Raw genomic sequence first — 12,332 nt, forward strand, 5'->3', positions numbered from 1 at the left:
GGGTGTTTTTTTTTCCCATAAAACAGCGACTATTACCTAAACTATATGGGAACTTAAAAACTGTGTTCAACCGGTCTGTAATCTTGGCCCTGTAAAGTGGAGATACTGAGAATTCAAAGTCGACCGTGGCTACTTAGAAGATATAACTAAACAAACAAATGAAAACGGAAGTCCGTAAGAACTCAAGGTGGTTTTTTGTTTGTTTGTTTGGACCTTGTTTGTTTTCTGCTTGAGGCAGGGTCTTGCTCCTGTAGCTCAGGCTGGTCCCGAACTGCCTTTCTGATCTTCCCGCCTTCACTTCTCGTGTGCTGAAAATATAGACATGTATATTAATCTGGTGTTCAGGTTGGAACCCAGGGTTTGGCAATTAATTAGTCGGGCTACAGCATCAGCTCATAACTCACAATTTCCATCAAGAATGGCTGGGATTATTCAAACTAACCTGATAGACAAAACTCATGGAAAATGTTGGCGAAAAAAAAAAAAAAAAAAAAAAAGTCAATCCAGCTGTGGTGTTGCAAACAAAACAAAACAAAGCAAAAGCAACCTTGGCGAGGAGGAGGGTGTACGCCTGGAACTCCAGCTCCAGGGTGGATGGGGCAGGAGAACTGAGTTTAGGATAGCCTGAGCTAAGTAGTGGTTCCCCTCCAACCCCAATTCCAACCACCATGTCAGAGAAATTTCAAAGCAGTAAAGGGATTTTGTCCAAATTTATATGGACACGAGAAGGCGCTCGGAGCTTCAGAGTTGTAATTACTTAGACGGCAACTGCCAATCGCTCAGGGACCCTGGGAATGCAGGGAGAACTGGAGCAGGCGGCTGGGATGCACCTGAATCGGTGCTGTACAGATCAATATGCATAGAAAAATACCCCACCTGCTGCCTCTTCTCCCGGGATGCTGTTTCTGGAAAGTTTTTCTCCTGGGAGTGGAGGGGTCCTAAGATGTTGAGACCCTCAGATATCTCTCCAGGGTTTGTGGAGAACACAATTAAATCCCCTGGGTTCCTTATCGCTGCACTCTTTAGTAGCCTTCAAGGAGTGGGCTCAAGGAGAAGGTAGGAGAGCCGTTTCTAGCATGCCTCAAGTTTTTGGTTAGATCTCCCCTCACTCCATCTAAAGAGAAAGAGAAAAGGAAGGGATTTTTTTTTTTTTTTTTTTTTTTTTTTGCATCATGTCGGAAACAACCAAGTTACAGTGAACAAGCTTATCAAACATGCAAGAATAATGTGCAAATGCCACCCAGGCATTCGGAAATCCAGCTCAACCAAACGGGTTGATTTACTAAGCTGACACGCTCTTCCTGACTAGTCCTAGAGTCTGCGAAACATTTTTGCCCCCTTCCTCCCCCCAAGTTTGACTGTTATAAGAAAAACAGAAGCTCAGCGTGCAAGTACAAGCCAGGCCTGTCAATCCCGAGTGGGAAGGGAAGACAGGAGGATTGGAAGTTCAAGGTCATTCTCAGCTTTATAGCGTGTTTGAGGCACCCTGGGCTACATGAAACAAAACACAGAGGAAACAGGGTTGTGGGACAATCTGCAAGACATCTGGCTTGCTTATAAATACCGGTTTGAAGTTTGCCAGTGCAAACTTCAAAGCTTAAGTGCAAATCTGGTTCCAGATCACCGGCTTCTAGTCATTACTAGTCTGCTTGGGTTCAACCCAGCACGACCCGAAAAGTGGTCAAAAGCCTGTGCCCTCCTCGGATTGTCAGGTCCCTGGGGGCGCAGACCGGAGAAGGGAAGCAGCGCCTGGAACTAGCTAGGATCTCAGCTTTGTGGGTCTGCGTCGGAGCTCCCCCCCCCCTTTTTTTCTTGCTCTCTGTAAAAATGCAAAGAATTTTTAAACTTGAGAAGACCTCGCGCTTCGGATAGGAAACTCACTCCAAGAACCGAAGGCAGCCCGCCTGCCTCTGCAGAGTCTTCACTGAGGCCCGGCGTCCCAGCTCATCGTTTAGAAACTGCAAGGCAGATTCCTGTGCAGAAAACGACGGTAGACGCGAGGAGGAAGAGGAGGGGGAGGAGGAGGACGAGGAGGAGGAGGGGGAGGAGGGCCTCTAAGGTTCTGTGAGCTGGAAGGCGGGGTGGGGACGTATTAGAACAGCTCCAGATTCTGCCGAATTTTCACCACTGGGTAAATTGCTAGATATCATGAACGAAGAGAGGGACTGCACTAAGGAGTCGCTTCCGACAGCTTTCGGCGGATCTCTCCGGGGGTGGGAGGGCTGTCTGGAGTCCCGATGCTCCTGGTACACTGCGAGGCTCCGGGCTGGATCTTCAGAGTCCCGAACGGTGGCCCAGCATAAGCTTCGAAGGTATCGTTCAGTCCCCGGGCTGCGCTCGTGGGAGGCGGAGAAGGCTCTGACTTCTGCGATCTTGCCTTATAGGATCAGCTGAGGTCGTTCCTCTGTTTTAGTAGGGGTTTGTCTGCCTCTTCGTCTCCGAAGCACGGTTCAGGGATGGGCTGGGGAGGAACACTCTCAAGGACCCCCTGAGGACTTTTCGAGGGCCAGGGACTTTACCGTCGGAGCCAGTCAGGGACCCAATTTTCTAGTGCTACCCAAGTTTTTATTCTAAGGTGAATGCGGTGTGCCCAGAGCCAGGAAGCCCCGGGAAGGAAGTAGGTTCCTGCAGAGTGGTGGGCTGAAGTTTCAGGAGCACAGCTAGAGGAGCTCAAGGTCCGTGAGGGGGCCTCGAAGGCTGTGGCAACCCAAACAGAAATGCTGAGTTTTCACACTAGATACTGGAGAACGCTTTAACCACTGGTTATTCCATTTAACAGTTTTCAAGAGATTACAAGCCTGCCTGCCCCAGTGGCCTAATGGATAAGGCACTGGCCTCCTAAGCCAGGGATTGTGGGTTCGAGTCCCACCTGGGGTAAAGTGGAACCTGATTGGAGGTTAAATGTTTTGAGTTGTAAAATCAGTAAACGACGGCACAAAATACTTAGAAATTTGCTAGGAAATGTGTAAATCAACAGGTAAACCAATGTGTAGTGAGTGTGTGAACTTCTGAAAGCAATCCAGGTATGCGCTCAACTTTCTGTCAAAGTATTTACACAGCACTGAAAGTATACCGCAAACACTGCAATATTTTGGGAGAGTATTTGGGAGAGCTTCTCTGGTTCTCCTATGTGCCCCAGGCTGGCTTTGAACTCTATCCCAGCCGCCTGAGTACCATCCTTACATGAGTGACATTATATGTAACTTCAGTTTGCTTTATTAGCATTGTTCAACCTCACGAAGGCAATTTTAATCTATTCTGGTCTACTTGGCTGATAAAACACAGGGGAAGTTTTTGTTTTTGTTTTGTTTTGTTTTGTTTTGTTTTAAATAAAGCAAGCCCCTGATGTTCCAGCTCTTATCAGTGTGAACCTGGACTAGAGAAGGAGGCAGAAAACAGACTCGAAGGTGGACGAGCAGGCAGGTCAAAGGAAGACAGGTCTGACAGTGACCGTAAGGGCTGAAAGGGTGGTTGGGGAACTGGGAGGGTTCAGGGGGAATGATAATGACTTACCCGGTAATGGGTGATCTTCTGTTTGAATTTCTATTTAAGAATGATCAATTCTGTGACTTCTATCATCCCTTCAAAGTGGGGAAAAGACTGGTGTTGTTCTATGATTTGGGGTCCAGCAAATTGGTCTGTGATTTACTGAGCACTTTGATAACACAAAGCCCAGATTCTTTGAGCCCAAGGATAGCGATTGTTGGGGGCACCTTCCTGGAGTAAGCGCACAGATTCCACTGAGAGCGGAAGAGAGATGTTACCAGTGGACTGAAGCCAGCACAGCTCCTTAAAGGCTTTGTAATTTTATTTTATACTTTAAAACCACAAGGTGGGGTGGGCAAGCAAGTGAGATTTTACAGAAGTGCTGGCGCCAGTCAGCAGGTTGAAAGGCAATGACCCACTGTTTCAGCCAGTTCTCTAGGCCATTCTGTTTCAGATAGAAAGTGAAGCCATGCTTTGCAAACAGGGAGTACAAGCAACACTTTAGTAAATCACTAAGGAAATCAATAAATTAACATCTAATAATTGTTTTTTTTTTTTTTTAAAGCTAGTTCTTCTTTGTTATGTTCTGGGAAAGGGGCTGGTCAGGCAGAGCACACTGTAATCCCTGACTACGTCTTAGATTAGGTATGTGTGGTGAGTAGCTCTCTCTTCTCTCCTCTGTCCTTTCATCTTTTTCTATTTCCCTCCACCTCCTCCTCCTCACTTCCCTCCTCCTTCCTTCCCTTGGACTGAAGAGAGCGGAGTGGCTATTGGTATGGGTTGGGGAGAATTAACCATAAAAGAACTGTTGCAAGTGTCTGTGTTCTGGCTTTAAACCTCAGATTCATCAACCTGGAGAAGCAAGGGAGTCGAGGTAAAAGGCAGCAATAGAGTCTAAGCTGGAGCCAACAACCTCTGTTCTATTTTCTTAATCTATTCTATTCTAGATAACATCTTAGCACATAGCTCAAGATGGCCTTGATGTCCCTCCCCTTATCCCCTTGCTCTTTCTCTCCCTCTCCCCACCTCCCCCCATTTTCCCAGGGAGGCTTTAAATCCAACACACAGCCAAGGATGACACCACCCCTTTAAAAATTTATTAATAATTTTTGTTATCCCCCTTCCTGGTCTCCCCTCCATGAACTCCCACCCCTCCCTCTCCCCTTTGCCTCTAAGAGGGTGCTCCCCCACCCACCTGCTCCCACCTACCCCTCTAGCATCCACTTCTCTGGAGTATCAAGCCTCCACAGGACCAAGCACTTCCTCTCCCACTGCTGCCAGATGAGGCAGTCCTCTGCTACAAATGTAGCAGGAGCCATGGACCCGCCCATGTATACTCTTTGGTTGGTGGTTTAGTCTCTGGGAACTCTGAAGGGTCCGATAAATGGATATTGTTGTTCTTCCTAAGGAGTTGCAATCCCCTTCAGGTCCTTCAGTCCTTCCCCTAACCCTTTCATTGGAGTCCCCCGGCTCAGACCAATGATTGGCTGTGAGTATCTGTATCTGTCTTAGTCAGGGGCTGGCAGAGCCTCTCAGAGGACAGCCATATCTGGCTCCTGTCTGTAAGCACATCTTGGCATCAGCAATAGTGTCCGGGTTTGGTGTCTGCAATGGGATGGATCCCCAGGTAGGGTGGTCTCTGGATGGTCTTTCTTTCAGCCTCTGCTCCATTTTTGTCTCTGCATTTCCTTTAGACAGGGACAATTCTCTGTTCAAAATTTTTAGATGGGTGGGTTGTTCCATCCCTCAACTGGGTGCCATGTCTATCTACTGGAGGTGGGTCTCTTTAGGTTCTATCTTCCCTCTGTTGGGTATTTTGGCTAATGTCATTCCCATTGGGTCCTGGAAGCCTCTCAAATCCCTGGTGTCTGGGACTTTCTAGTGGTTACCCAAGTTCCCCACCCCCCACCCACTGCTACTTATTTCTGTTCATTCTCCTGACCCTCTGGACTTCTCTCCTGTCTTTTCCCATACCTGATTCTGTCCTTTTTTCCTCCTCCTACCCTCTCTCACCCAGATTTCCTCTCCCTCTGCCTCCCATGATTATTTCATTCCCCCCTCTAAATGTGTTTGAAGCATCCACACTTTGGTCTTTCTTCTTGTTAAGCTTCATATGGTCTTTGAGCTGTATCAAGGGTATTCTAAGCTTTTGGGCTAATATCCACTTAAAATGAATACATACCATTGTATGTCCTTTTGTGTCTGGGTTACCTCACTCAGGATGATATTTTCTGGTTCCGTCCATTTGTCTACAAAGTTGATGGAGTTGTCATTTTTAATAGTTGAGTAGTATTCCATTGTGTAAATGTTCCACATTTTCTGTATCTATTTTTCCATTGACGGACATCTGGGTTGTTTCTAGCTTCTGGCTATTATAAATTAGGCTGCTATGAACACAGTGGAGCACACGTCCTTGTTATATGTTTGAGCATCTTTTGAGTATATGCCTAGGAGTGGTATAGCTGGGTCTTCAGGTAGAGCGATTCCCAATTTTCTGAGGAACCACCAGATTGAATTTTAAAGTGGTTTTACCAGCTTGCAGTCCCACCAGCAGTGGAGGAGTGTTCCTCTTTCTCCACATCCTTGGTAACACCCCCTGTCACCTGTGTTTTTTATCTTAACCATTCTAATTGGTGTGAGGTAGAATCTCAGGGTTGCTTTGATTTGCCTTTCACAATGACTATGGATGTTGAACATTTCTTTAAATGCTTCTCAACCATTCGAGATTCCTCATTTGAGAATTTAGCTCTGTATTCCACTTTTAAATAGAGGTATTTGGTTCTTTGGAGTCTAACTTCTTGAGTTCTTCGTATATTTTGGATATAAGCTTTCTATCAGATGTAGGGTTGGTGAAGATTTTTCCCCAATCTGTGGGTTGCTGTTTTGTCCTATTGATAGTTTCCTTTGCCTTACAGAAGCTTTTCAATTTTATGAGGTCCCGTTTGTTGATTGTTGATCTTAAAAGATAAGCCATTGGTGTTCTGTTCGGAAAGTTTTCCCCTGTGCACAAGTATTCAAGGCTCTTCCCCACTTTCTCTTCTATTAGATTAACCATATCTGGTTTTATGTGGAGGTCCTTGATCCACTTGGACTTGAGCTTTGTATAAGGAGAAAGAATGAGTCAATTTGCATTTTTCTCCATGCAGGGTGCCAGTTGAACCAGCACCATTTGTTGAAAATGCTGTTTTTCCCCTCCATTGGATGTTTTTAGATTCTTTGTCCAAGATCAAGTGATCATTTGTGTGTGGGCTCATTTCTGGATCTTTAATTCTATTCCATTGATCTTCCTGCCTGTCTCTGTACCAATACCATGCAGGTTTTTTTTTTTTTTTTTTTTTTTTTTTTTTTTTTTTATCACAATTGCTCTATAGTATAGCCTGAGGTCAGGGATGGTAATTACCCCAGAAGTTCTTTTATTGTTGAGAATAGTTTTTGCTATCCTGTTGTCTGTGTGTGTTTTTTTGTTAATCCAAATGAATTTGAGAATTGCTCTTTCTATCTCCGTGAAGAATTGAGTTGGAATTTTGATGGGAATTGCATTGAAACTGTAGGTTGCTTTTGGTAAGATTGCCTATTTTACTGTATTAATCCTGACAATCCATGAGCATTGGAGATATTTCCATCTTTTGTAGTAGGATCCGATTTTTTTTTTTTTTTTGATTTCCTCAGTTTCTGTTGCTATGTATCCCTTTTCTTCAGAGATTTGAAGTTCTTGTCATACAAATCTTTTATTTGCTTGGTTAGACTCACACCAAGATATTTTATATTATTTGTGAACTATTGTGAAGTGTGTTGTTTACATCATTTCTTTCTCAGTCCTTTTATCCTTTGAGTAGAGGAAGGCTACTGATTTGTTTGAGTTAATTTTATATCCAGCCACTTTGCTTAAATTATTTATCAGCTCTAGGAATACTATGGTACAATTTTTGGGGTCACTCATGTATACTATTATATCACCTGCAAATAGTGATATCTTGACTTCCTCCTTCCCAATTTGTATCCCTTTGATCTCCTTTTGTTGTCTAATTGCTCTGGCTAGAACTTCAAGTACTATATTGAATGTGTAGGGAGACAGTGAGCAGCCTTGTCTTGTCCCTGACTTTAATGGGATTACTTCGAGTCTTTCTCCATTTAGTTTGATGTTGGCTATTGGTTTTCTGTGTATTGCTTTTTATTATATTTAGGTATAAACCTTGAATTCCTGATCTCTCCAATATTTCTAACACGAATGGGTGTTGTGTTTTGTCAAAGGCTTTTTAAGCATCTAATGAGATGATCATGTAATTTTTTTGAATTTGCTTCTGTAGTGGATTACATGAATGGATTTCCATATATTAAACCATCCTTGCATTCCTGGAATGAAGCCTACTTGAATCATGGTGAATAATTGTTTTTGATGTGTTCTTAAATTCAATTTTTGAGAATTGTATTGAGTAGTTTTGCATTGGTATTCATAAGGGAAATTAGTCTGTAGTCCTCTTTCTGTAGTTTATGTATCAGTGTAACTGCAGTTTCATATAAAGAATTGGATAGTGCTCCTTCTGTTTCTATTTTATGGAATAGTTTGAGAAGTATTAGGTCTTCTTTGAAGGTCTGATAGAATTCTGCACTAAATCATCTGGCCCTGGGATTTTTTTTGGTTGGGAGACTTTGAATGACTGCTTTTATTTTCTTGGGAGTTATGAGACTGTTTAGATGTTTTTCTGATCCTGATTTAACTTTGGTACCTGGTATCTTGAAAATCACCCATTTCATTCAGATTTTTAAGTTTTGTTGAGTATAGACTTTTGTAGTAGGATATGATTGTTTTTGAATTTCCTCAGTTTTTGTTGTTTCCCTTTTCGTTTTTGATTTTGTTAAGTTGGATACTGTCTCTGTGCCCTCTGGTTATTCTGGCCAAGGGTTTATCTATCTTATTGATTTTTTTTCCCCCAAAGAACCAGGTTGTAGTTTTGTTGATTCTTTGTATGGTTCTCTTTGTTTTTACTTGGTTGATTTCAGCCCTGAGTTTGATTATTTCCTATGATATACTTCTCTTGGGTGTATTTTCTTCTTTTTGTTCTAGAGCTTTCAGATGAACTGTTAAGGTGCTAGTGTGTGCTCTCTCCAGGTTCTTTACAGAGGCCCTCAGAGCTCTGAGTTTTCCTCTTAGCTTTCACTGTGTCCTGTAAGTTTGGATATGTTGCGCCTTTGCTTTCATTGAATTCTAAAAAGTCTTTAATTTTTTATTTCTTCCCTTACCAAGTTATCACTGAGTAGACAGTTGTTCAGCTTCCATGTGTATGTGGACTTTCTATTGTTTTTGCTGCTACTGAAGACCAGCTTCAGTCTGTAGTGGTTCAATAGAATACATGGAATTAATTCAATATTCTTGTATCCGTTGAAGTTTGCTTTGTGTCCGAGTATATGGTTGATTTTTAAGAAGGTACCATGAGGTGCTGAGAAGGTATATTCTTTTGTTTTAGGGTGAAATTTTATGTAGATATCTGTTAAATCAATTTGGTTCATTACTTCTGTTAGTTTCACTGTATCTCTGTTTAGTTTCTGTTTCCATGATCTGTCCATTGGTGAGAGTGGGTTGTTGAAATCTCCTATTGTTACTGTGTGAGGTTCAATGTATGTTTTGAGCTTCAGTAATGTTTCTTTTACAAATGTGGATACTTTTCATTTGGGGAATAAATGTTCAGAATTAAGAGTTTATCCTGGTGGATTTTTCCTTTCCCCATCTTTTTTTGATAACTTTTGGTTGAAAGTTTATTTTATTTGATATTAGAATGGCTACTCTAGCTTGTTCCTTGGACCATTTGCTTGGAAAATTTTTTTCCAGCCTTTTACTTTGAGATAGTGTCTGTCTTTGTCACTGAGGTGTGTTTCCTGTATGCAGCAAAATGCTTGGTCCTGTTTATGTATCTAGTCTGTTGGCCTATGTCCTTTTATTGGGGAATTGAGTCCATTGATGTTGAGAGATATTAGAGATCAATGATTGTTGCTTCCTGTTATTTTTATTGTAAGAGGTGAAATTATGTTTGTGTGTTTCTCGTTTCTCTTCTTTTGAGTTTGCAGTGAAAAATTTAATTTCTTGCTTTTTCTGTGTGTAGTTTCTTTCCTTGTGTTGGACTTTTCCTTCTACTATCTTCTGTAGTGCTGGGTTAGTGGAAAATATTGTTCAAATTTGGTTTTATCATGGGATATATTGGTTTCTTCCTTTATGGTAATTGCAAGTTTTGGTGGATATAGTACACTGGGCTGGCACTTTTGTTCTTTTAGAGTCTGTATGACAGGTTCCCAGGATCTTCTGGCTTTTAAGAGTCTCTGTTGAGAAGTCTGGTGTAATTCTGATAGTTCTGCTTTTATATATTACTTGGCCCTTTTCCCTCACCGTTTTTTTAAAAAAATTTTTATTGGATATTTTGTTTACATTTCAGATGCCATCCCCTTTCCCCATTTCTCCTCCTTAGAAAACCCCTATCCCATTCCCCCTCTTCCTTTTTGCTTTTATACAATTTTTAAAAATGTTAATCAAGGACTTTATAAGTTTGGTAATGCTCAATAACAAGATGCCCATACAATCAGAAGTGTAACCCAATACTCAACCTAGATATATCAACTATCTTTGACTGGCGGAGACACTCGAACATCCGCCTCCATGTTCGCCCTCCCATTACCTAGCTCCTCTTCTCCTCCTCTCCTTACTCCTCCCTCTTCCTTTCCTTACTCCTCCTACCTTAGCTCCTCCTACATATCACTCTTCCTGTTAAAATGAAACTTTTCTCTCAAAATACAATTAGAGCATAATTATGCCAATTTGTACCCATGAGGTACAAGATAGACCTAATACCCAGACCATCATTTTGTTGATTAACCAGAACCTCTGTCATCTCTCCTAACTAAAAGACTTAGTTCTGAATTTTGCTTTTTTCTTGGCTTTAGAATGAATGTCAGCTGAAAACAGCTCAAATCTTTTCTCTCAAAGCAAATATCTGGGATTGGCTACGAAACTATAAGTTTTCAACCCCGTCAGAAATCCAGAATGACTGAGTTAACTGAAATTAGGGGAAATACAAAGCATAGCTACTAAAATTTAGCCAATTTATAGAGACCACTGAACACCTGGACAGTCCCTATACTACAAAACATTGGAGCATCTGATCTTCAGCCTTCTGGCCCAGGATCATCTGACAGACCTAGTGATGCAGAATTATTAAGGGCCAATTGCTCTGTCTTGGCAGATATAATTAGTCGACTATTCCACAAGTGTGTCCTTTTCTGGGCAGTAATTTGTCTGTAGATGAAAAGAGGCAATTCTTGCCTAGTGGCTGTCTCACCACAACTGGAGTAACTCCAAAGATGCTCAATTTCTTCTTAGAATCCAAGACAGAAAGCTGTCAGGAGCAGACAGGTCTCTAATCAAAATGAACATTAATACAGAAATGTTTGTAACGTCAATTCTGTGGACTTCTGACGTTTTGAAAACCAACTATCCATGTAAGGCAATCTGGACTGTTGTCGGTTAACTCCTCTCAGCTATTTCTAAATAAAATATAGCAAATACCCTAACAATAAACTCAGAGCCATGAATTTGCTATAGGCCCTTAACTCACAGGCTAACCATCTCAAATCAGTTAGAAAAGTTAAAGTTAAAGTTTTAAAGTTAAAACTGGGTCTAAGCCTTGTATTCCTAAATGTGTTATCTAGGCACAATGCCTATGAGAGTAACAATATTAATCTCACTTTTATATCAATAAGAAACTCGTACCAATGTAAACCTTAAATTTGAAATCAAAGTAAATTTTGTAGCATTTAAGAAATTATAACTTTATCTTAATAACAGTTATACATATTTCTACCAATAGGTTATGGCTATACAATAAATCTTAGCTAACCTTCCCTGTTCCAATAAAACCACTACTTTTCCCTCGAAAGACAGCCCAATATTAACCACCTCAGTCTCCAAGCCCAGGAAATAGGGGCGCCGAGTCTTCATTAACTTCTTCAAGCTGATTACTGGCGTTGAGATATTAGAAGAGGGACAGGGGGAAGAGTAAATTGATAAGCCTCTGACACTGTGTCTTCACTGCCTGCATCCAGCTGGAATTCCAGGACATCAGAGGTTCGAGCAGGTCTGCTCAGCTTGTTTGATGAGTAGATACACAGAGTCTATGTATTCTGCAATATACAGTTCTCAAAACAAATTTTAGTATCAAGATAATTTTTTGTTTGAATTCTGGAATCTAGTCTTCTGGCGGCCTGTCTCTGTCATGTCTAATGCATATAATTCTTGGAGTTTCTATGAGGGTGTGCTCCCATCATCCTCTCATTCCTGCCTCCCTGCTCTCGAATTCTGTCACACTAGGGAATCCAAACTTTCAGGCACCGAGGCCCTTCACTTCCACTGATGCCTAACTCCTTACCCCATCCCCCTTCCTCATCGTTTTTAATATTCTTTCTTTGTTCTGTGCATTTGGTGTTTTAATTATTATGTGACAGGAGGAATTTTCTTTCAGGCTCCATTAGTTTGGTGTTCTGTACTTTCTTGTATGTTTATGGGCATCTCTTTATTTAGGCTAGGGAGTTTTCTTTTATAATTTTGTTGAAGATGTTTGCTGGACCTTTGAGTTGGGAATCTTCACTCTCTTCTATACCTATTATTCTTAGGTTTAGTCTTTTCATTTTGTCCTGAATTTCTTGAATTTTTTCTTGAGAAAGGAGCTTTTTGCTTTTTGTATTTTCCTTGACTGTTGTGTCAATGCCGTCTATGGTATCCTCTACTGATGAGCTTCTCTCTTCTATATCTTGTATTCTGTTGGTGATGCTCGTATCTGTGACTCCTGTTCTTTTTCCTAGGT

General features: G+C 41.6%; 1 non-coding gene across 1 annotated transcript; it reads left to right on the forward strand.

Annotated features, from left to right (window-relative positions):
* The first annotated feature begins 2,804 nt into the window (after positions 1–2,804).
* Positions 2,805–2,877, forward strand: Trnar-ccu (transfer RNA arginine (anticodon CCU)). The gene has a single exon. It is a non-coding gene; the product is annotated as a tRNA-Arg (tRNA).
* The last annotated feature ends 9,455 nt before the right edge of the window (positions 2,878–12,332 follow it).

The sequence above is a fragment of the Arvicanthis niloticus genome, chromosome 6, assembly GCF_011762505.2.
Source record: "Arvicanthis niloticus isolate mArvNil1 chromosome 6, mArvNil1.pat.X, whole genome shotgun sequence".
In the NCBI taxonomy this organism is placed as follows: domain Eukaryota; kingdom Metazoa; phylum Chordata; class Mammalia; order Rodentia; family Muridae; genus Arvicanthis; species Arvicanthis niloticus.